Here is a 24,716-nt window from a genome sequence, read left to right on the forward strand (position 1 = left end):
GTGCGGCATGGTGTTGTTCAGTGCAGGATGGTGTTGTTCAGTGCGGCATGGTGTTGCTCAGTGCGGCATGGTGTTGTTCAGTGCGGGATGGTGTTGTTCATTGCGGCATGGTGTTGTTCAGTGCGGCATGGTGTTGTTCAGTGCGGCATGGTGTTGTTCAGTGCGGCATAATGTTGTTCAGTGCGCCATAATGTTGTTCAGTGCGGCATGGTGTTGTTCAGTGCGGGATGGTGTTGTTCAGTGCAGGATGGTGTTGTTCAGTGCGGCATGGTGTTGTTCAGTGCGGCATAATGTTGTTCAGTGCGGCATAATGTTGTTCAGTGCGGCATAATGTTGTTCAGTGCGGGATGGTGTTGTTCATTGCGGCATGGTGTTGTTCAGTGCGGCATGGTGTTGTTCAGTGCGGCATGGTGTTGTTCAGTGCGGGATGGTGTTGTTCAGTGCAGGATGGTGTTGTTCAGTGCGGCATGGTGTTGTTCAGTGCGGCATGGTGTTGTTCATTTCGGCATAATGTTGTTCAGTGCGGCATAATGTTGTTTAGTGCGGCATGGTGTTGTTCAGTGCGGGATGGTGTTGTTCAGTGCGTTATAATGTTGTTCAGTGCGGCATGGTGTTGTTCAGTGCGGCATGGTGTTGTTCAGTGCGGCATGGTGTTGTTCAGTGCGGCAAAATGTTGTTCAGTGCAGCATAATGTTGTTCAGTGCGGCATGGTGTTGTTCAGTGCGGGATGGTGTTGTTCAGTGCGGGATGGTGTTGTTCAGTGCGGCATGGTGTTCAATGCGGAATGGTGTTGTTCAGTGCAGGATGGTGTTGTTCAGTGCGGCATGGTGTTGTTCAGTGCGGCATAATGTTGTTCAGTGCAGCATGGTGTTGTTCAGTGCGGCATGGTGTTGTTCAGTGCGGCATGGTGTTGTTCAGTGCGGCATAATGTTGTTCAGTGCGGCATGGTGTTGTTCAGTGCGGCATGGTGTTGTTCAGTGCGGCATAATGTTCAGTGCGGCATAATGTTGTTCAGTGCGGCATGGTGTTGTTCAGTGCGGGATGGTGTTGTTCAGTGCAGGATGGTGTTGTTCAGTGCGGCATGGTGTTCAGTGCGGGATGGTGTCTTTCAGTGCGGCATGGTGTCGTTCAGTGCGGCATGGTGTCTTTCAGTGCGGCATGGTGTCGTTCAGTGAGGCATGGTGTTGTTCAGTGCGGCATGGTGTTGTTTAGTGCGGCATGGTGTTGTTCAGTGCGGGATGGTGTTGTTCAGTGTGGCATGGTGTTCAGTGCGGCATGGTGTTGTTCAGTGCGGTATCGTGTTGTTCAGTGCGGTATCGTGTTTCTCAGTGCGGTATCGTGTTGTTCAGTGCAGTATCGTTGTGTTGTTCGTATTGTGTTTAACACTTAGCCTCTAACACTTAGCCTCTAACACTTAGCCTCTAGCATCTAGAAGGTAAATAAATAGGAAGGAAGGACTCACCGGTGACGTCTTCGCCCACGTCCAAGCGTTGTACTTTGTATTTTCATCCTTCTGACAGTGGAAAACATAGCCAACAAACACCGTGGAACCTAAACGAATGAAAGAAAACTATCATTTGGCCACAACCAACATTCACAGATACAACACAATGTGACGTGCGGGGTTGAGGTTAAAGGTTGAGTGAAGGGCCCTCGTTTTAAACTACTTTTTTGAAAAGGATTGGGAACAAGTAAGACGTATTTAATTTATTTAATGGGAAGTAGTAAGAGCTATTGAATTTAATCTATGTATTATATTCTATTGTATTGTATTCTGTTGTATTCTTTTGGATTGTATTCACACTAACCCCACTAAAATTTCAGCCCACAAAAACTCGCCTCTGGCGCCTAGCCTCTGGCACTTAGCCTCTAACACTTAGCCTTTAACACTTAGCCTTTAACACTTAGCCTTTAACACTTAGCCTAGAAGGTGAATAAATAGGGTTAAAGGTTGAGTGAAGGGACCTCGTTTTAAACTACTTTTTTGTAAAGGAGTGGGAACAAGTAAGACGTATTTAATTTATTTAATGGGAAGTAGTAAGACTTATTAAATTTATTTAATCTACTTTTCTTCCCAGGCAAAATTTGATGTGCTGCAATTCCAAATTTCCAAAGTGAATGAAGGAATGAAGTCCTTTAAATTATGATTTTGTATAAATACTAGGCATTAACACAAAATCGACGGCACAAAATGGGCAGACTTTACTTGTTTGAAAAGGACTGGTTACAAGACAGACTTTTTTAATTTATTTAATGGGAAGAAGACTTATTTAGTTTAATTGATCTATTTTTGTTCCCTGGCAAAATTCGATTTGCTGCAATTCCAAATTTCCAAAGTGAATGAAGGAAAGAAGTCGTTTAAATTATGATTTTGTTTAAATACTAGGCATAGACACAAAATCTACGGCACAAAATGGGCAGACTTTACTTGTTTGAAGAGGACTGGTTACAAGACAGACTTTTCTGATTTATTTAATGGGAAGAAGACTTATTTAGTTTATTTAATCTATTTTTGTTCCCTGGCAAAATTGGATTTGCTGAAATTGTATTTTGCCAAATCTTGCCTTGAGACCTGATAGGAAGTATTAAACGCTTAGTTAAATCAATACAAGTTGGTAATAAGAGCGAGTAATGTTGGTTGAACCGATGAATGAAGGTTGAAAGCAATTTAAATTATGACTTTGTATAAATACTAGATATTAACAGAACATCTACTGCGCGAAATGGGCAGAGTTTACTTGTTTGAGAAGGAGTGGCTTATTCAAAACTAAGATTTATTTAATCTGTTTGTTCCCAGGCAAAATTGGATGTGATGCAATTCCAAATTTCACCACATGATGGTGCCCAATTTTGACTTCATAGGACATATTAAACACTTAGCTTGTTATTATGTTCAAGGTAATCAGATTTGTTTATTATTCTAATGGCCTCTTCAAAACTATTCTGGATTACTACTTTGGATCTATTCTACATTACTTGGCAACAACATACTCTGTAACAGATTAGGCAGTATAATCATATCTGTTAACTTGAGAGTGCCCACACTCAATCTACTTATCGTGATGTGTTAAATCAATTACTGTTAGACATTATTTGTCTGATAATCTACCAAATCTTTGAATTGAAGAATTTGTGATTTAATTAATAGCTTGTTGTTATGTTAAGGGTAATCAGACTTGTATATAATTCTAATGGCCTTCTTTTGAAAACTATTCTGAATTACAACTTTGGATCTTATATTACTTTGCAACAATCTACTCCGTGACAGATTAGGCAGTATAATCACATATGTTAACTTCAGTGCCCACACTGTATTTATTTATGGTTATTTGTTAAATCAAGTACTGTTAGACATGAAATAGGAAGTGTTTAACATAAATGTTATGGCTACTCACCATTGTAGCTCGCTCCTGGTCAATGATACGAGCCTCTTCTTGCAGTGGAAAACTTGCAGCCAACAAACACCGTGGAACCTAAAGGAATGAAATTAAACATTAACATTTCGCCTCGACCAATTTTCACACGTACAACGCAACGCGGCTACACTTCTGCTATTACAAACGTAAATCTCCTTAAACACAATGAGTGTTACTTACCGTGTACGCTCTAGACGGTCCAGTTGCAAGCAGAAAATAAAGATATTTCTGTTGATAATCGTCGCTGCTCAGTGGCTCACGGCCATCGCGCCAACAGATTTGAATTTTGGCGGAGGTTCGGGCAATTACGTCATATCCACGGCACATGACTGCGACGTAATACCCGCTTATCTGAAACGGCAGTTAAAAGTAGAGTTACATCAAGTTTTCTTGGAACCTAAACGAATGAAAGAAAACTATCATTTGGCCACAACCAACATTCACAGATACAACACAACGTGCGGGGTTGGGGTTAAAGATTGAGTGAAGGGCCCTCGTTTTAAACTACTGTTTTGAAAAGGAGTGGGAACAAGTAAGACGTATTTAATTTATTTAATGGGAAGTAGTAAGACTTATTAAATTTATTTAATCTACTTTTCTTCCCAGGCAAAATTTGATGTGCTGCAATTCCAAATTTCCAAAGTGAATGAAGGAATGAAGTCCTTTAAATTATGATTTTGTATAAATACTAGGCATTAACACAAAATCGACGGCACAAAATGGGCAGACTTTACTTGTTTGAAAAGGACTGGTTACAAGACAGACTTTTTTTAATTTATTTAATGGGAAGAAGACTTATTTAGTTTAATTGATCTATTTTTGTTCCCTGCCAAAATTCGATTTGCTGCAATTCCAAATTTCCAAAGTGAATGAAGGAAAGAAGTCGTTTAAATTATGATTTTGTTTAAATACTAGGCATAGACACAAAATCTACGGCACAAAATGGGCAGACTTTACTTGTTTGAAGAGGACTGGTTACAAGACAGACTTTTCTGATTTATTTAATGGGAAGAGGACTTATTTAGTTTATTTAATCTATTTTTGTTCCCTGGCAAAATTGGATTTGCTGAAATTGTATTTTGCCAAATCTCGATTTGAGACCTGATAGGAAGTATTAAACGCTTAGTTAAATCAATACAAGTTGGTAATAAGAGCGAGTAATGTTGGTTGAACCGATGAATGAAGGTTGAAAGCAATTTAAATTATGACTTTGTATAAATACTAGATATTAACAGAACATCTACTGCGCAAAATGGGCAGAGTTTACTTGTTTGAGAAGGAGTGGCTTATTCAAAACTAAGATTTATGTAATCTGTTTGTTCCCAGGCAAAATTGGATGTGATGCAATTCCAAATTTCACCACATGATGGTGCCCAATTTTGACTTCATAGGACATATTAAACACTTAGCTTGTTATTATGTTCAAGGTAATCAGATTTGTTTATCATTCTAATGGCCTCTTCAAAACTATTCTGGATTACTACTTTGGATCTATTCTACATTACTTGGCAACAACATACTCTGTAACAGATTAGGCAGTATAATCACATATGTTAACTTGAGAGTGCCCACACTCAATCTACTTATCGTGATGTGTTAAATCAATTACTGTTAGACATTATTTGTCTGATAATCTACCAAATCTTTGAATTGAAGAATTTGTGATTTAATTAATAGCTTGTTCAGGGTAATCAGACTTGTATATAATTCTAATGGCCTTCTTTTGAAAACTATTCTGAATTACAACTTTGGATCTTATATTACTTTGCAACAATCTACTCCGTGACAGATTAGGCAGTATAATCACATATGTTAACTTCAGTGCCCACACTGTATTTATTTATGGTTATTTGTTAAATCAAGTACTGTTAGACATGAAATAGGAAGTGTTTAACATAAATGTTATGGCTACTCACCATTGTAGCTCGCTCCTGGTCAATGATACGAGCCTCTTCTTGCAGTGGAAAACTTGCAGCCAACAAACACCGTGGAACCTAAAGGAATGAAATTAAACATTAACATTTCGCCTCGACCAATTTTCACACGTACAACGCAACGCGGCTACACTTCTGCTATTACAAACGTAAATCTCCTTAAACACAATGAGTGTTACTTACCGTGTACGCTCTAGACGGTCCAGTTGCAAGCAGAAAATAAAGATATTTCTGTTGATAATCGTCGCTGCTCAGTGGCTCACGGCCATCGCGCCAACAGATTTGAATTTTGGCGGAGGTTCGGGCAATTACGTCATATCCGCGGCATTTGACTGCGACGTAATACCCGCTTATCTGAAACGGCAGTTAAAAGTAGAGTTACATCAAGTTTTCTTGGAACCTAAACGAATGAAAGAAAACTATCATTTGGCCACAACCAACATTCACAGATACAACACAACGTGCGGGGTTGAGGTTAAAGATTGAGTGAAGGGCCCTCGTTTTAAACTACTGTTTTGAAAAGGAGTGGGAACAAGTAAGACGTATTTAATTTATTTAATGGGAAGTAGTAAGACTTATTAAATTTATTTAATCTACTTTTCTTCCCAGGCAAAATTTGATGTGCTGCAATTCCAAATTTCCAAAGTGAATGAAGGAATGAAGTCCTTTAAATTATGATTTTGTATAAATACTAGGCATTAACACAAAATCGACGGCACAAAATGGGCAGACTTTACTTGTTTGAAAAGGACTGGTTACAAGACAGACTTTTTTAATTTATTTAATGGGAAGAAGACTTATTTAGTTTAATTGATCTATTTTTGTTCCCTGGCAAAATTCGATTTGCTGCAATTCCAAATTTCCAAAGTGAATGAAGGAAAGAAGTCGTTTAAATTATGATTTTGTTTAAATACTAGGCATAGACACAAAATCTACGGCACAAAATGGGCAGACTTTACTTGTTTGAAGAGGACTGGTTACAAGACAGACTTTTCTGATTTATTTAATGGGAAGAGGACTTATTTAGTTTATTTAATCTATTTTTGTTCCCTGGCAAAATTGGATTTGCTGAAATTGTATTTTGCCAAATCTCGATTTGAGACCTGATAGGAAGTATTAAACGCTTAGTTAAATCAATACAAGTTGGTAAGAAGAGCGAGTAATGTTGGTTGAACCGATGAATGAAGGTTGAAAGCAATTTAAATTATGACTTTGTATAAATACTAGATATTAACAGAACATCTACTGCGCAAAATGGGCAGAGTTTACTTGTTTGAGAAGGAGTGGCTTATTCAAAACTAAGATTTATGTAATCTGTTTGTTCCCAGGCAAAATTGGATGTGATGCAATTCCAAATTTCACCACATGATGGTGCCCAATTTTGACTTCATAGGACATATTAAACACTTAGCTTGTTATTATGTTCAAGGTAATCAGATTTGTTTATCATTCTAATGGCCTCTTCAAAACTATTCTGGATTACTACTTTGGATCTATTCTACATTACTTGGCAACAACATACTCTGTAACAGATTAGGCAGTATAATCACATATGTTAACTTGAGAGTGCCCACACTCAATCTACTTATCGTGATGTGTTAAATCAATTACTGTTAGACATTATTTGTCTGATAATCTACCAAATCTTTGAATTGAAGAATTTGTGATTTAATTAATAGCTTGTTCAGGGTAATCAGACTTGTATATAATTCTAATGGCCTTCTTTTGAAAACTATTCTGAATTACAACTTTGGATCTTATATTACTTTGCAACAATCTACTCGGTGACAGATTAGGCAGTATAATCACATATGTTAACTTCAGTGCCCACACTGTATTTATTTATGGTTATTTGTTAAATCAAGTACTGTTAGACATGAAATAGGAAGTGTTTAACATAAATGTTATGGCTACTCACCATTGTAGCTCGCTCCTGGTCAATGATATGAGCCTCTTCTTGCAGTGGAAAACTTGCAGCCAACAAACACCGTGGAACCTAAAGGAATGAAATTAAACATTAACATTTCGCCCGGACCAACATTCACACGTACAACGCAACGCGGCTACACTTCTGCTATTACAAACGTAAATCTCCTTAAACACAACGAGTGTTACTTACCGTGTACGCTCTAGGCAAAATTGGATGTGATGCAATTCCAAATCTATCTGAAACGGCAGTTAAAAGTAGAGTTACATCAAGTTTTCTTTTTTAATCAACACAATCATTTACAACCGTTGACCAGAAAGAATCGTCGAAATTCGACGTCCCCCACAAACGCCACGCTCACTCGCTTTTCAGGGCAACAAAAGTACTTCTTTTTAAAAACGATGAGTTGTACTTACCGTGTACGCTCTGGACGGTCCAGTTGCAAGCAGAAAATAAAAATATTTCTCTTGTTAGTCGTATGTTACCATCCGCTGTGTCTTTGTCAACATCGCCGCCATTTTCCTACTTCCTGCTGCGAGCCACGCCCACGGATTTAAATTTGGGCGGAAGCTCTTTCCATTGGCGTCGTTTTCGCGTATAGCAAATCCGATTGGTTGGGAAGGGGGCACGGTTATGCAGCCGAGGAGTCCTGTGATCGGTGGGATGTAAAGTAGGCGTCGACGTCACGTCCGCGTCACGTGACCACGACGTGGCAGACGTCAAATAGCAACCGCTGTTTTGTTTAGTAGACTTACAGTTGTTATGCATTGACATAATGGCGCACACACCAAATAGATTTAAATAAATTAAATAATTCTTCTGCCCACTCTCTTTTAAACAAGTTAACTCTCCCCGCGGATTTGAATTCCGGCGAAAGTTACGCCCATCGACGTCACGTATGTCACGTGACCACGACGTGGCAGATGTCATATAGCAACCGCTGTTTTGTTTAGTAGAGTTACAGTTGTTATGCATTGGCATAATGGTGTGCACTCAAAATAGATTTAAATAAATTAAATATTTCTTCTGCCTACTCCCTTTTAAACAAGTTAACTCTGCCCACGTCCATTGACGTCTTGTCTGCGTCACGTGACCACGACGTAGCGACGTCATATAGTAACCGCTGTTTTGACCAGTAGACTTAGTTATTATGCGTTGACATAATGGCGCACTGGTTAGCATGGCCACCTCTTAAGCATGATGATGCGGGTTCGACGCCTGATCAATGTTAGCATGGAGTGAGCTGAAGTGCATGGCGCTGAAGATTTGAATCTTTGAAATGCGCTGAGGTCTGACATATCAGGCAGAATGGTTTGCCATCACGTTCAACAAAAAATAGAAACTTTCCCACTCTGATTAAAACGTCCTGTGTTCATCTACGTGTTTTCGTTTTGCTGTGCATCTTTTCCCTGCCATTTCGAGAGCCCAATTGACACTCATAGTTTAAAGAAATGTGTTTGCCCATCCTACTTTGTGGAATTTCACCACATGCGCTTTTGACCAAAATACCAAATTGAACTCAAGTGAAGCCAACACGCACAACCCCCCCCCACACACACACACACACAAATGTTGATATGAACATAAAAGAGCCGCATGCGGTTCGGGAGTTGCGGCTTGGCCAAACCTGTACTATACAACTTTATTTGTATAAAATTTTCACAACAGCTGTCACACAAACAAAGCGGGAAAAACCGAAGACGTGCGTGTTCCGCCCACGCTGGATTTATTTGCACCTTTGAAAAGACACCGTATTGCCGCAGATGTGGCAAAGAGTACTTTTGGGCATCTGAGACGGAAGGATGTCCAAAGCATCACGTCACCTGCTCTGGTAGGCATGGTGGTGGGACGTTGAGGTCAACCGCTTTGGGGTTGGCTGACTCTTTGATCGCAGGATGCCACACACTTGAAGACAGAAGCAGAAAAGCAGAGCTAAATGCAAAATGTACTCACCGGTGACTCCAATTTTTTTCCCCCCTGAAGAAACAGCTGGACGGGTGGCCCCGGCTGGCCAGTGGGACTCTTGTTATTCTGACCCTTTTTAGTGCGCGTTTGGGGCAACAACCGTTTTTTGTGGCGCTCTCTTCTGGTTCAAAAGTGCCCTGCATGTGAATTTGCTTTTCCTGCCTTCTGATTGGATGAGCGCCGGTGTGACGCGGTGCCTCTGTCACCGTGGCGGGGGGTATACGTTGGCATCGGAGCATCTGCCAACGTCTGAGACCGGCTGGCAGTGTATCGGAGGTGTCGAGTGCGGTGCCGCTGGAGCTCACTCACCAGCTGGTGTTAGGGCCACAGAATGAAGGCCAAGGAGAAGAATAGAAAGAGAAACAGAAACTTCTCCTCCAATTGTTTGATTTGTCTCTTCTGAGCTTCGATGAATTCTTTCAGCTCTTTGTTCCTCTAGGACGGACAAATGGAAAGTGGCATTCAAAAGCCAGTAAGCGTGCAAGTAAGTGCCGGGCTGGCTTTGGGCCCTTACCTGTTGCGCGCTGTGCAGCAGATCCATTCTCTCTTGGAGGATGCAAGCGTCGCGCTCCCTCAACTCGCACATCAGGGCTCGCTTCCATTGGTCCACGGCGCTCCTAAGCTCTTCTCTCTGATCCGCCGTCAGCACGTCATTCACGCCAGCGTGGCTGGCTTTTTCGCCGTCCGTGGCGGGGCAGTCCCGCTGCGGTAGCGCCTCGTACAACATGGCCTCCAGCTCCAGGATCCTCTGGGCCGCAATCCTCGTCCATCAGTGGTCCGGCGGGAGATTTGAGGGCGGCTTACCTTATGAGCCTGGTCCATGGAACACTTCCTGAAGTCCAACTCTTCATCCAGGTAGCCCTTCTGCTTGCAGAACATATCCTAGCACAGCTCAAGGTCAGAATTGTTGGGGCACATTGCCGGAGTTCCCCTTGGCTGATGTCGCGTGTCTGTCTACCTTCTCACTTTCAATGTCCAACATCTTCTGTTGAAGTGCTGACTTGGTCACTTTGATGTATTCTAACCACTGAGGAAAGGCTGCTGTCACATAAGCAGAATGCGAGAGCGTGCGTGGACGTGCGCGTTACCTTCTCGGCTAGGGTGAGAAGGGTCCTGGCGTGAATCACGACCACCTGCTCCTCGTTGGTGAGATTCTGCAAGAGCCCAAAGGCACAGCGTCAACAAGCTTCTTTCAGCGCAAAGCCTTCCAAAAGTCACATTTGAGCCGCCGAGTCTCGTGGAGTGCGAACATAAGGAGTTCGACATACACTTACGGCGTTATAGCCCAGGATGTCCAGCTTCTTCATCAGATCACTGATGACGATGTCCGGGGGAAAGGCGCAAGGAGCAATGTAAGGTGTTCTGGGACCTCGGGTTAAGGTTAGGGTTGCGAGGGACGCCTTACGTACGCTCACGCCCTCGGCCTCGCAGTAGATCTGCAAAGGGCTGAGGCCGTCTGGGAAACGGACTTGCAGAAACTTCAAGACGGGGGAGCGCCACTCCCTCTCCTGAAAGGCAGAGGCATGCATCCGTCCGTCCGTCCGTCCGTCCGTCCGTCACATCTCTGGCCTCAACACGCTTGTGCGAGTCTTCCCACCTCCAGCTCCAGGATGCGGAACTCAAGCAGTTCGTTTTGGTCTCGGATATCCTGGATGTGCTCTTTCAGACGCGCTTCTTCCGCCTCCATCCGCCTGACCTGAAAAGACAGTCAGACCTCATCTGCGGGGCTTCCCGACAGGTGTGACGCCAAGCGACTCCGCCCAGCGCCTTTCTTTCCGTCACCTTTTCGGCCAACTGCTGATTGCTCTGACGCAGCAGCTGCTTCTCCTCCACCCACTTGACATTCTAGAAGAGACAAACGCGTGGACAGCTTTGGAATGTTGTGTCATTTTCATCCACAAATTCTTTGGTTGACTGGAAAATGACATTTGCTTTTCTCCGCATTTTCCCAGCCACGTTCGGGGGGGGGGGGGGTTGGTCCAGTAATGCCAGACGGATGAGTGACTGAAGAATGTAGCTATTTTGTCTGAGAAAAAGGTGTGCTCATTGATGAGCTTACCTGTCCTTGTTGCTTCAGCGCTGACTCCAGATCTGCTACTCTGCTTTGATAGTGACCCATTTCTACCATCAGCTTTTCTCTGGTCTGAAAGGAGGAGGAGGGAGGCTCCTCCTCCTCCTTTCAGACCAGAGAACACCCGAGGCTGGGTGAGAACGGGGAGGCTGCGACCCGGCCGGGGGTTGCGGGAAGGGGCGCCACCTTGATCTCCTTCTCGGCGTCGTAGTCCCCTTTCGCTGGTCTGGGCTAGCAGAGCGTAGGCTCGTTGCAGCGCTTGATATTCTTGCGTCAGCTGGCGGTAGCGAAGCTCCGCCTCTTCATGCACACACCAATGCAACACAGCACTAGTACCAGAATCAGTCAGACCGGCGACAAAGCACCCGCGACGCAAAGACGAGTCCGATTCCAGGCTGAAGAGGAATGTTTGGTGCCAATACGCTGGCAGAAATGGCGGGCTACCTCTTCGGGTTCCGTGTCGGGGGTTCTGTCGGTGTGAAAAGACAAGGACGATCCGTCTGAGTCCACCAACACGTCTTCGTCGTAGCCGTAAAATGTTTCGATGACCTGCGGGCGCGGAAGCAAACATCTCTCTGAACAAACTGAAGCGACACCTCACGATGAATCGACGAGAGGAACGATAGCGAGAAAAAGGCCATTTCATCTTGCGCAACACCAAGCAGCCGCAAACAAACAGACTCACCTTGCAGGACCTCACGCTTTGTTCCTCCTCAGAGATTCTCGACGTCGGTATCGTAGCAGCAAATCTCTCTCCTGTCGACACAAATAATCCGCCTTTGAGATTCTTTGGATGCAAAGGGAACGAACGGCTCCGGCGCAGAAACAAACGCGACTCACAATGACATTTCTGACATGAGCTCCTGTCTCCAGAGCCTGAAAAACACGTCACCGGCGATGATTGGAGGGACGCTCGTCTTTTCCAAAAGTGACAACTACAGGGTGTGTCAGGGTTTTCCAGATTATCTTTATCGTATCATTGTGTTGCTTTGACTTTGACTGCGACCTGTAATAAATAATATTATTTATCCCTTATTTATCCCTATCGCTTATCCCTTCCTACACAAAGTCGTAAAACACCCCTTGCTATGTTTTGACTAGAGGTCAAGGGCTTCCTCTATTCAATCCACTCTTACACCCACCCTGTTTCTCTTAATTAAAATGCTCGTGCAGGAGCCGAGAGTCAGACTTCATTCGTACAACGGATGGACTCTCCACCTGCAGGTGTCCAAAAGAACTTACTTGTCTCCCGTGTGGTTCTTGCAAAATAAGTTGGAGCGAGCGCAACTCTAACAGGGTGCATTTTGCCACTAGCTGCCTACGGACAATGACGTCGCGCTCGCGGCTCATGGTTGACGGGCTGAGCAGCCGGGCAAGTCCGTCGTTTTCAGCGCACAGCGAGTGGCAAAGGCGCTGACAAAACGGGAGCTTTGAGCTGCTGAAAACGGCAAAACAAGTCTAAAGCGTGTTCAAACGCGTGCGCACAATGCTCCTGCTTGAAAGGTCGGAATTTAAGGGGCCAATTTTTTGGATGGCGGCCGCCGGCCAAGCTTTGGACGGAAAAGGTTTCCTGGCGACAGCGAGCGAGCGCGGCGCTGCCGTACGTGCACCGAGTCGCCTGCCTGAAGACCTTGGACAAGTCGTCGATGATGTGCCGCTGCTCCACAACTTGAAGGAACTCCATTTCACCGTCCTGCTGGCCGCAACCGCGGTCCAGGTCATTGAGCGAACTAGGCCTTCTCTGTGGAACACAAATGCAGTGGACTCTGTTGGCACGCCGCCGTTGTCCGCGTCGACTTACCAAGCTTGCCATCTCCTCGTTCTCCTGGGTGACAAAGCGCACTTTGTTTTCAAGGCGACACAGCACCAGCGAGAGTTCTTCATTCTTCCTGCTCAGGCGTTTGTTTTTGTACAGGAGTGGCAGAAACTGGCTTTCTGTTTCTCTCAGTCGCTTTAGCTGCAAGCATGAAGTGCGGGATGTGAAAGACGCACAACACGCGGGCCAGAACGTATCCATTCCTTTTGCATCGGTTTGAACGGAATCGTGGCTTTGGCTCCCAATAAAAGACATCTACCAGGCAACCGACTCGCCGCGCCGCTCAACTAATAAGCAAGCGCAATGGGTGCCTCGCTGGATGGCGCGCATCAAACGTAGCGCAAACCTTCAAGCGTGCCGTCAATAAATTACCAGTTCATTGCGCTCTTCAGAAAGCAGGGCGTTTCGATCCTCCAGTTTCCTGATGACTGCGCTGAGCTCAGCGATTTTCAGATGAAACCGTCGCGTGTCCCGATCCTCCTGAGACTGAAAACGCCCCGCAACACACACACACAAGCACTCGTTCAAAGTTCAAAACTGTTTTTGTGCTACCTTCCTCCAGCAACGAACTAAGTCATGCGTACTGCAAGTGTGTGATGAGGTGGCTTACGCAATGAAGAGGATTGCTAGTAGCGGCGTTGACCCCACTTCCAGGGTAGTTTAGGCCCGCCCTTTGGGAATCCCTCAGGGCAGCGATCTGCTGCTCGGCAGCCTGAGTCTGCAGCTGAAGGCGGTGGACGTGGCCGGCCCCAGGGCTTCATCCAAAACACTAACCGCTCTGTCTTTCAGCTTGATCTCATCCGTCTGGATGTACAAACGGGGAGCGCTCAGGCAGGCGGGCAAACTCATTTGCCAGAATTGTGACAAAAACAAAGAGAGCAACCGGCCAATTTTTTTCTGGAATCGACTAGAACACCTTTGCTGTGACAAAAGCGAAGCGAGCAACCGGACATTTTCTTCTTGTGAAATAGAATAGAATAGAATGCCTTAGGTGTCATTGCACTGCAGGTATACAACGAAATTGGGAACATAGCCACGCACCGCGCATCTGATCAGTCCTACCAGTCGGCGGATCTCCCTCTCGCAGTCTCTCTTGGTTCGGCTCAGCTCCTCCCGATGCTGGTGATGAGCCGATCGGAGCTCGGCCGCTCGGGACTGCCAGGCCTGCTGGGCCGCTGCCAGGGCTTCTTCCGCGCTCCTGGTGGAGGCGACACCGCTCGGTCTCCCGACACCGCCGCGTCTCCTCCACCTCCGCCAGCAAAGCGCCCCCCCTCCTCACCTGAGCAGACATTGCGCCACACCGGGCCGTTGAGACCGCAACGGAGCGCCGCGACGCTTACTGGGGACAAGCTACACAATACGGTAGCGGCCGCATCGAAGCCCGACGTGGCGTGCGGATAGTCAGACACGGATAGAGCGGATCACCTTGTCCATGGAGCCGTCCCTCAGGCTGAGGACCAAGGCATTCAGTCGCTGGATCTCTCCATCTTTGATTTTGATCACTCTCATCAGCTCCATTTCATGCTGCCGCAGTAATGTCTCCCTGGTAATGGCTAACTCTTTCTGCTTCTCCTCATGGAGTTTGCTTTTGAGTTCCGTCATGGCGGCGGTGGCACGGTGGTGCTCCGCCCGCAGGTCCTGACTTCTCTCTCTCTCCAGACAGCTGACCTGACATGACTTAGACTTAGACAAACTTTATTGTCATCTTGTCTGCACATGGTGCATACAAAACGAAATTCCGTTGCATACGTCTTACAACAAAGTAGTGATATTGCAGTTGAATAGAAGTAACATATCCTATGAAAATATATATATATACATATATACTATATATATATATATATATATATATATTAAAAATAAGTATAAAGTGCAGCAGTGATAATTATGCAATAGTGCAAGTAGGCAAAACAGTATTCAAGAGTGTGCAGAGGAATGCTAAACCATGTATTAAACTTCTATTTAAAGGGTTTATACAAGTTCAGTAAAGTTGGTAGTGCGAGATAGTGCAAGATAGAGGTCCGTAGTGTCATAAAGTACAGTTCTGTGAATGTGTGATGCAGAGTTCAGTTTAGAGCTCAACAGTTCTAGTGTTCAACAGTCTGATGACAGCAGGGAAAAAGCTGTTGCAGAACCTGGTGGACCTGCAGCGGATGCTGCAAACCTCTTCCCAGAGGGCAGCAGGGAGAACAGTCCATGGTGGGGGTGTGATGGGTCATTGATGATGTTACGGGCACGGGACATGCAGCGCTGAGATGAAATGTCCTGAATGGAGGGAAGAGGAGCCCCTATGATCCTCTCTGCTGTCCTCACCACTCTCCTCACGTTCTTCCAATCGGAGGCGGTGCAGCCTCCACACCACACAGAGAGACAGCTTGTCAGAATGCTCTCTATGGTGCTCCTGTAGAACGTCCTCATGATGGGTGGGGGCAGGTGGGCTCTCCTCATCCTCCGCAGGAAGTACAAGCGCTTCTGTGCCCTCTTGACCAGTGCCGTAGTGTTCATAGTCCAGGTGAGGTCTTCTGTGATGTGGACCCCCAGGAATTTGGTGGTGCTGACCACCTCCACAGCTGAGCTGTTGATGATCAGTGGAGCGTGGTGAGGCTGTTTTTTCCTGAAGTCGACGATGATCTCCTTCATCTTCTCCTCATTCAGGATCAGGCTGTTTTCTCTGCACCAGCCCACCAGCTGCTCCACCTCCTCTCTGTAGTCCAGGTCGTTGTTGTCTCTGATGAGCCCCACCACCGTTGTGTCGTCTGCTGACTTCACGATGTGATTGGTGGTGAACCTGAGGACGCAGTCGTGTGTCATCAGGGTGCACAGCAGGGGGCTCAGGACGCAGCCCTGAAGGGAGCCTGTGCTGAGGGTGATGACATCAGAGGTGTTCTGTCCGACCCGGACTGACTGAGGTCTGTTGGTGAGGAAGTCTAGCAGCCAGTTGCGAAGGGGGGTGTTGAAGCCCAGGTGTTCCAATTTTCCTACCAGATGCTGTGGGATGATGGTGTTAAACGCTGAGCTGAAGTCCAGGAACAGCCTCCGCACATGGGTGTTCTTCTCCTCCAGGTGAGCCAGGCTCAGGTGAAGAACGGAGGAGATGGCGTCCTGAGTGGAGCGGTTTTGCCGGTCGGCAAACTGGAACGGGTCAAATAATAGGGGGAGTCTGGAAACGATGTGACCTTTAAGCAGCCTTTCGAAGCACTTCATCATAACCGGAGTCAGTGCAACAGGCCGGTAATCATTAAATGAGGTGATTTGAGGTTTCTTCGGCACCGGAATGATGGAGGCAGTCTTAAAGCACGCCGGCACTGTGGCTTGGCCCAGCGAGGTGTTAAAAATGTCTGTGATGACCCCAGCCAGATGACTTGCACATTCCCTGAACACACGCCCAGGAATGTTGTCGGGGCCAGGGGCCTTACAGGGGTTGACTCTCCTCAGGGTCTTCAACACATCGGCGGAGTCAAGGCAGAGTACCTCCTCTTCCTGATGGGGGACAGTTTTAACTGCTGGAGTGCCGTTTAGTGCCTCGAACCTCCCAAAGAAGTTATTTAGACCATTTAGAAAGTCAGCATCAACTACACCCACCGGGGGGGGGGGGAGGGTGAGTTGTAGTCTGTAATCGCCCGTATGCCTTGCCACATACTCCTGATGTTTTTGACGTCGTGGAAACGATCCTGAAATTTTCGACTGCGGTCTCGCTTCGCTATCCTGATGGCACGGTTCAAGTTGGCTCTCGCTGTCCTCAGTGTCTCCTTGTCGCCAGACTTGAAGGCAGAGTTCCGCGCTCGTAGCGTTTGACGTACCTCCTCAGTCATCCAGGGTCGTTGGTTGCCCCGGGTGATGATATTCTTAGTGGTGCTGACGTCCTCGGTGCATTTGTTGATGTAGGCTGACACAGTCATGGCACACGCATGTCTAATCTACATCGGGAAAACTGGGAGGGAGGGAGGCAGGCAGGGAGGCAGGCAGGGAGGCAGGCAGGGAGGCAGGCAGTGTCTGTCTGTTGAGGTTTTCACCTTGTTCTTCTCCTGCTGAAGTTCTAACTGGACGTCCATCAGTTTGGTTCTCAGCTCGTCATTGGCGGCCTGAAGGGCGTCCGTTCGCTCCGCCTTGGCCCGCCCTGCCGGAGCTCGTTTGGACATCTCTTACTCGAGCCTCGCCCGGTCGTCAGTCAGAGATCACAACATTTGTACCTGGAGAGCACAAACGCAGCGCTGTTTTCCACTGGCTTCGAACTCAACTTCAATCGGTACCGTAACTTACAACATCATAAACATAGAACTAGCTTGACTTATTCATTGAATAAATGCATTTGGTTCTTCAAAACTGCATCACGCAACATAGCGTGACCGAGACGGCCGTTATCCACCTGCGTGAAGTTATTTGGTGAAATGAATGAGATGTTTAAGACACCATCGTTCTGTCTCTATGTAGATGAAGGTAAATAATCGATTGCTGAAGGTCCAAAGGTGTTGTGATAAACAAATAAACATATTAGTGATTAGTGACATATTTGTGATAAACATATTAGGCAGGATAATCACATATGTTAACGTGACTGCCCACACTGTATTTATTTATGGTTATTTGTTAAATCGAGTACTGTTAGACATGAAATAGGAAGTGTTTAACATAAATGGAAGACGAAAGGGGTACTCACCATTGTAGCTCCTGCTGGTCAATGATACGAGCCTCTTCTTGCAGTGGAAAACATACAGCCAACAAACACCGTGGAACCTAAAGGAATGAAATTAAACATTAACATTTAGCCTCAACCAACATTCACAGATACAACGCAACGCAAACTACACAAACGTAAATCTTTTTAAACACAATGAGTTGTACTTACCGTGTACGCTCTAGACGGTCCACTTGCAAGCGGAAAATAAAGATATTTCTGTTGATAATCGTCGTGTTTGTATCCGGTGTCTCGCTCAAGGCCATTGCGCCCACAGATTTGAATTTTGGCGAGAGTTCAGCCTATTGACGTCATTTCCGCGGTGTAATACCCGCATATCTGAAACGGCAAAGTTAAGAGTAGAGTTAAATAAAGTTTTTAGTCAACGCAATAATTTACAACCGTTGACCAGTCGAAATAATCGTCGAAATTTGGCGTCTGTGGCTGGAAGCAGACGCCGAGTTCGACATTCCTCCCAAACGCCACACTCCCTCGCTTTTCAGGGCTAAAAAAAAACAGTTGTAATTACCTTGTACGCTCTAGACGGTCAAGTTGCAAGCTGAAAACAAAAATATTTGCCTTGTTAGTCATCGTGTTACTAACAGCTGTGTCTTGTTTGCCAGAACTGCCGCTTTCCTACTTCCTGTTGCAAGCCACGCCCACGGATTATAAATTTGCCGTGAGTTCCGCCTATTGACGTCATGTCCGCGTCACATGACTGCGACGTAATATTATCTAAAACTGTTTGTGCGGTATTGTGTTGTTCTGTGCGGTATTGTGTTATTCTGTGCGGCGTCGTGTTGTTCTGTGCGGCGTCGTGTTGTTCAGTGCGACGTCGTGTTGTTCAGTGCGGCATGGTGTTGTTCAGTGCGGCATGGTGTTGTTCAGTGCGGCATGGTGTTGTTCAGTGCGGCATAATGTTGTTCAGTGCGGCATAATGTTGTTCAGTGCGGCATGGTGTTGTTCAGTGCGGCATGGTGTTGTTCAGTGCGGCATGGTGTTGTTCAGTGCGGCATAATGTTGTTCAGTGCGCCATAATGTTGTTCAGTGCGGGATGGTGTTGTTCAGTGCGGGATGGTGTTGTTCAGTGCAGGATGGTGTTGTTCAGTGCGGCATGGTATTGTTCAATGCGGCATGGTGTTGTTCAGTGCGGGATGGTGTTGTTCAGTGCGGCATGGTGTTGTTCAGTGCGGCATAATGTTGTTCAGTGCGGCATGGTGTTGTTCAGTGCGGCATGGTGTTGTTCAGTGCGGCATGGTGTTGTTCAGTGCGGCATGGTGTTGTTCAGTGCGGAATGGTGTTGTTCAGTGCGGCATGGTGTTGTTCAGTCCGGGATGGTGTTGTTCAATGCGGGATCGTGTTGTTCAGTGCGGGGTGGTGTTGTTCAGTGCGGGATGGTGTTGTTCAGTGCGGCATGGTGTTGTTCAATGCGGCATAGTGTTGTTCAGTGCGGGATGGTGTTGTTCATTGCGGCATGGTGTTGTTCAGTGCGGCATGGTGTTGTTCAGTGCGGCATGGTGTTGTTCAGTGCGGCATGGTGTTGTTCAGTGCGGCATAATGTTGTTCAGTGCGGCATGGTGTTGTTCAGTGTGGAAAGGTGTTGTTCAGTGCAGGATGGTGTTGTTCAGTGCGGCATGGTGTTGTTCAATGCAGGATCGTGTTGTTCAGTGCAGCATGGTGTTGTTCAGTGCGGCATGGTGTTGTTCAATGCGGCATGGTGTTGTTCACTGCGGGATAGTGTTGTTCAATGCGGGATCGTGTTGTTCAGTGCGGCATAATGTTGTTCAGTGCGGCATGGTGTTGTTCAGTGCGGCATGGTGTTGTTCAGTGCGACATAATGTTGTTTAGTGCGGCATAATGTTGTTCAGTGCGGCATAATGTTGTTCAGTGCGGCATGGTGTTGTTCAGTGCGGCATGGTGTTGTTCAGTGCGGCATGGTGTTGTTCAGTGCAGGATGGTGTTGTTCAGTGCGGCATGGTGTTGTTCAATGCGGCATGGTGTTGTTCAGTGCGGGATGGTGTTGTTCAGTGCAGGATGGTGTTGTTCAGTGCGGCATGGTGTTGTTCAGTGCGGAATGGTGTTGTTCAGTGCGGCATGGTGTTGTTCAGTGCGGCATGGTGTTGTTCAGTGCAGGATGGTGTTGTTCAGTGCGGGATCGTGTTGTTCAGTGCGGCATGGTGTTGTTCAGTGCGGCATGGTGTTGTTCAGTGCGGCATAATGTTGTTCAGTGCGGCATGGTGTTGTTCAGTGCGGCATGGTGTTGTTCAGTGCGGCATGGTGTTGTTCAGTGCGGCATGGTGTTGTTCAGTGCGGCATAATGTTGTCCAGTGCGCCATAATGTTGTTCAGTGCGGCATGGTGTTGTTTAGTGCGGGATGGTGTTGTTCAGTGCAGGATGGTGTTGTTCAGTGCGGCATGGTGTTGTTCAATGCGGCATGGTGTTGTTCAGTGCGGGATGGTGTTGTTCAGTGCGGCATGGTGTTGTTCAGTGCGGCATAATGTTGTTCAGTGCGGCATGGTGTTGTTCAGTGCGGCATGGTGTTGTTCAGTGCGGCATGGTGTTGTTCAGTGCGGCATGGTGTTGTTCAGTGCGGAATGGTGTTGTTCAGTGCGGCATGGTGTTGTTCAGTGCGGGATGGTGTTGTTCAATGCGGGATCGTGTTGTTCAGTGCGGGGTGGTGTTGTTCAGTGCAGGATGGTGTTGTTCAGTGCAGGATGGTGTTGTTCAGTGCGGCATGGTGTTGTTCAATGCAGGATCGTGTTGTTCAGTGCAGCATAATGTTGTTCAGTGCAGCATGGTGTTGTTCAGTGCGGCATGGTGTTGTTCAATGCGGCATGGTGTTGTTCAGTGCGGGATGGTGTTGTTCAGTGCGGCATGGTGTTTTTTAGTGCGGCATAATGTTGTTCAGTGCGGCATGGTGTTGTTCAGTGCGGCATGGTGTTGTTCAGTGCAGGATGGTGTTGTTCAGTGCGGCATGGTGTTGTTCAATGCAGGATCGTGTTGTTCAGTGCAGCATAATGTTGTTCAGTGCAGCATGGTGTTGTTCAGTGCGGCATGGTGTTGTTCAATGCGGCATGGTGTTGTTCACTGCGGGATGGTGTTGTTCAATGCGGGATCGTGTTGTTCAGTGCGGCATAATGTTGTTCAGTGCAGCATGGTGTTGTTCAGTGCGGCATGGTGTTGTTCAGTGCGACATAATGTTGTTTAGTGCGGCATAATGTTGTTCAGTGCGGCATAATGTTGTTCAGTGCGGCATGGTGTTGTTCAGTGCGGCATGGTGTTGTTCAGTGCGGCATGGTGTTGTTCAGTGCAGGATGGTGTTGTTCAGTGCGGCATGGTGTTGTTTAATGCGGCATGGTGTTGTTCAGTGCGGGATGGTGTTGTTCAGTGCAGGATGGTGTCGTTCAGTGCGGCATGGTGTTGTTCAGTGCGGAATGGTGTTGTTCAGTGCGGCATGGTGTTGTTCAGTGCGGCATGGTGTTGTTCAGTGCAGGATGGTGTTGTTCAATGCGGGATCGTGTTGTTCAGTGCGGCATGGTGTTGTTCAGTGCGGCATGGTGTTGTTCAGTGCGGCATAATGTTGTTCAGTGCGGCATGGTGTTGTTCAGTGCGGCATGGTGTTGTTCAGTGCGGCATGGTGTTGTTCAGTGCGGCATGGTGTTGTTCAGTGCGGCATAATGTTGTCCAGTGCGCCATAATGTTGTTCAGTGCGGCATGGTGTTGTTTAGTGCGGGATGGTGTTGTTCAGTGCAGGATGGTGTTGTTCAGTGCGGCATGGTGTTGTTCAATGCGGCATGGTGTTGTTCAGTGCGGGATGGTGTTGTTCAGTGCGGCATGGTGTTGTTCAGTGCGGCATAATGTTGTTCAGTGCGGCATGGTGTTGTTCAGTGCGGCATGGTGTTGTTCAGTGCGGCATGGTGTTGTTCAGTGCGGCATGGTGTTGTTCAGTGCGGAATGGTGTTGTTCAGTGCGGCATGGTGTTGTTCAGTGCGGGATGGTGTTCAATGCGGGATCGTGTTGTTCAGTGCGGGGTGGTGTTGTTCAGTGCAGGATGGTGTTGTTCAGTGCAGGATGGTGTTGTTCAGTGCGGCATGGTGTTGTTCAATGCAGGATCGTGTTGTTCAGTGCAGCATAATGTTGTTCAGTGCAGCATGGTGTTGTTCAGTGCGGCATGGTGTTGTTCAATGCGGCATGGTGTTGTTCAGTGCGGGATGGTGTTGTTCAGTGCGGCATGGTGTTTTTCAGTGCGGCATAATGTTGTTCAGTGCGGCATGGTGTTGTTCAGTGCGGCATGGTGTTGTTCAGTGCGACATAATGTTGTTCAGTGCGGCATAATGTTGTTCAGTGCGGCATGGTGTTGTTCAGTGCGGCATGGTGTTGTTCAGTGCGGCATGGTGTTGTTCAGTGCGGCATGGTGTTGTTCAGTGCAGGATGGTGTTGTTCAGTGCAGGATGGTGTTGTTCAATGCGGCATGGTGTTGTTCAGTGCGGGATGGTGTTGTTCAGTGCAGGATGGTGTTGTTCAGTGCGGCATGGTGTTGTTCAGTGCGGAATGGTGTTGTTCAGTGCGGCATGGTGTTGTTCAGTGCGGCATGGTGTTGTTCAGTGCAGGATGGTGTTGTTCAATGCGGGATGGTGTTGTTCAGTGCGGGATGGTGTTGTTCAGTGCGGCATGGTGTTGTTCAGTGCAGCGTAATGTTGTTCAGTGCGGCATGGTGTTGTTCAGTGCGGAATGGTGTTGTTCAGTGCGGCATGGTGTTGTTCAGTGCAGGATGGTGTTGTTCAGTGCGGCATGGTGTTGCTCAGTGCGGCATGGTGTTGTTCAGTGCGGGATGGTGTTGTTCATTGCGGCATGGTGTTGTTCAGTGCGGCATGGTGTTGTTCAGTGCGGCATGGTGTTGTTCAGTGCGGCATAATGTTGTTCAGTGCGCCATAATGTTGTTCAGTGCGGCATGGTGTTGTTCAGTGCGGGATGGTGTTGTTCAGTGCAGGATGGTGTTGTTCAGTGCGGCATGGTGTTGTTCAGTGCGGCATAATGTTGTTCAGTGCGGCATAATGTTGTTCAGTGCGGCATAATGTTGTTCAGTGCGGGATGGTGTTGTTCATTGCGGCATGGTGTTGTTCAGTGCGGCATGGTGTTGTTCAGTGCGGCATGGTGTTGTTCAGTGCGGGATGGTGTTGTTCAGTGCAGGATGGTGTTGTTCAGTGCGGCATGGTGTTGTTCAGTGCGGCATGGTGTTGTTCATTTCGGCATAATGTTGTTCAGTGCGGCATAATGTTGTTTAGTGCGGCATGGTGTTGTTCAGTGCGGGATGGTGTTGTTCAGTGCGTTATAATGTTGTTCAGTGCGGCATGGTGTTGTTCAGTGCGGCATGGTGTTGTTCAGTGCGGCATGGTGTTGTTCAGTGCGGCAAAATGTTGTTCAGTGCGGCATAATGTTGTTCAGTGCGGCATGGTGTTGTTCAGTGCGGGATGGTGTTGTTCAGTGCGGGATGGTGTTGTTCAGTGCGGCATGGTGTTCAATGCGGAATGGTGTTGTTCAGTGCAGGATGGTGTTGTTCAGTGCGGCATGGTGTTGTTCAGTGCGGCATAATGTTGTTCAGTGCAGCATGGTGTTGTTCAGTGCGGCATGGTGTTGTTCAGTGCGGCATGGTGTTGTTCAGTGCGGCATAATGTTGTTCAGTGCGGCATGGTGTTGTTCAGTGCGGCATGGTGTTGTTCAGTGCGGCATAATGTTCAGTGCGGCATAATGTTGTTCAGTGCGGCATGGTGTTGTTCAGTGCGGGATGGTGTTGTTCAGTGCAGGATGGTGTTGTTCAGTGCGGCATGGTGTTCAGTGCGGGATGGTGTCTTTCAGTGCGGCATGGTGTCGTTCAGTGCGGCATGGTGTCTTTCAGTGCGGCATGGTGTCGTTCAGTGAGGCATGGTGTTGTTCAGTGCGGCATGGTGTTGTTTAGTGCGGCATGGTGTTGTTCAGTGCGGGATGGTGTTGTTCAGTGTGGCATGGTGTTCAGTGCGGCATGGTGTTGTTCAGTGCGGTATCGTGTTGTTCAGTGCGGTATCGTGTTTCTCAGTGCGGTATCGTGTTGTTCAGTGCAGTATCGTTGTGTTGTTCGTATTGTGTTTAACACTTAGCCTCTAACACTTAGCCTCTAACACTTAGCCTCTAGCATCTAGAAGGTAAATAAATAGGAAGGAAGGACTCACCGGTGACGTCTTCGCCCATGTCCAAGCGTTGTACTTTGTATTTTCATCCTTCTGACAGTGGAAAACATAGCCAACAAACACCGTGGAACCTAAACGAATGAAAGAAAACTATCATTTGGCCACAACCAACATTCACAGATACAACACAATGTGACGTGCGGGGTTGAGGTTAAAGGTTGAGTGAAGGGCCCTCGTTTTAAACTACTTTTTTGAAAAGGATTGGGAACAAGTAAGACGTATTTAATTTATTTAATGGGAAGTAGTAAGAGCTATTGAATTTAATCTATGTATTATATTCTATTGTATTGTATTCTGTTGTATTCTTTTGGATTGTATTCACACTAACCCCACTAAAATTTCAGCCCACAAAAACTCGCCTCTGGCGCCTAGCCTCTGGCACTTAGCCTCTAACACTTAGCCTTTAACACTTAGCCTTTAACACTTAGCCTTTAACACTTAGCCTAGAAGGTGAATAAATAGGGTTAAAGGTTGAGTGAAGGGACCTCGTTTTAAACTACTTTTTTGTAAAGGAGTGGGAACAAGTAAGACGTATTTAATTTATTTAATGGGAAGTAGTAAGACTTATTAAATTTATTTAATCTACTTTTCTTCCCAGGCAAAATTTGATGTGCTGCAATTCCAAATTTCCAAAGTGAATGAAGGAATGAAGTCCTTTAAATTATGATTTTGTATAAATACTAGGCAT

The sequence above is a fragment of the Syngnathus floridae genome, chromosome 9 (assembly GCF_059516105.1).
Source record: "Syngnathus floridae isolate MCC-2025c chromosome 9, RoL_Sflo_1.0, whole genome shotgun sequence".
NCBI classification, from domain to species: Eukaryota; Metazoa; Chordata; class Actinopteri; order Syngnathiformes; family Syngnathidae; genus Syngnathus; species Syngnathus floridae.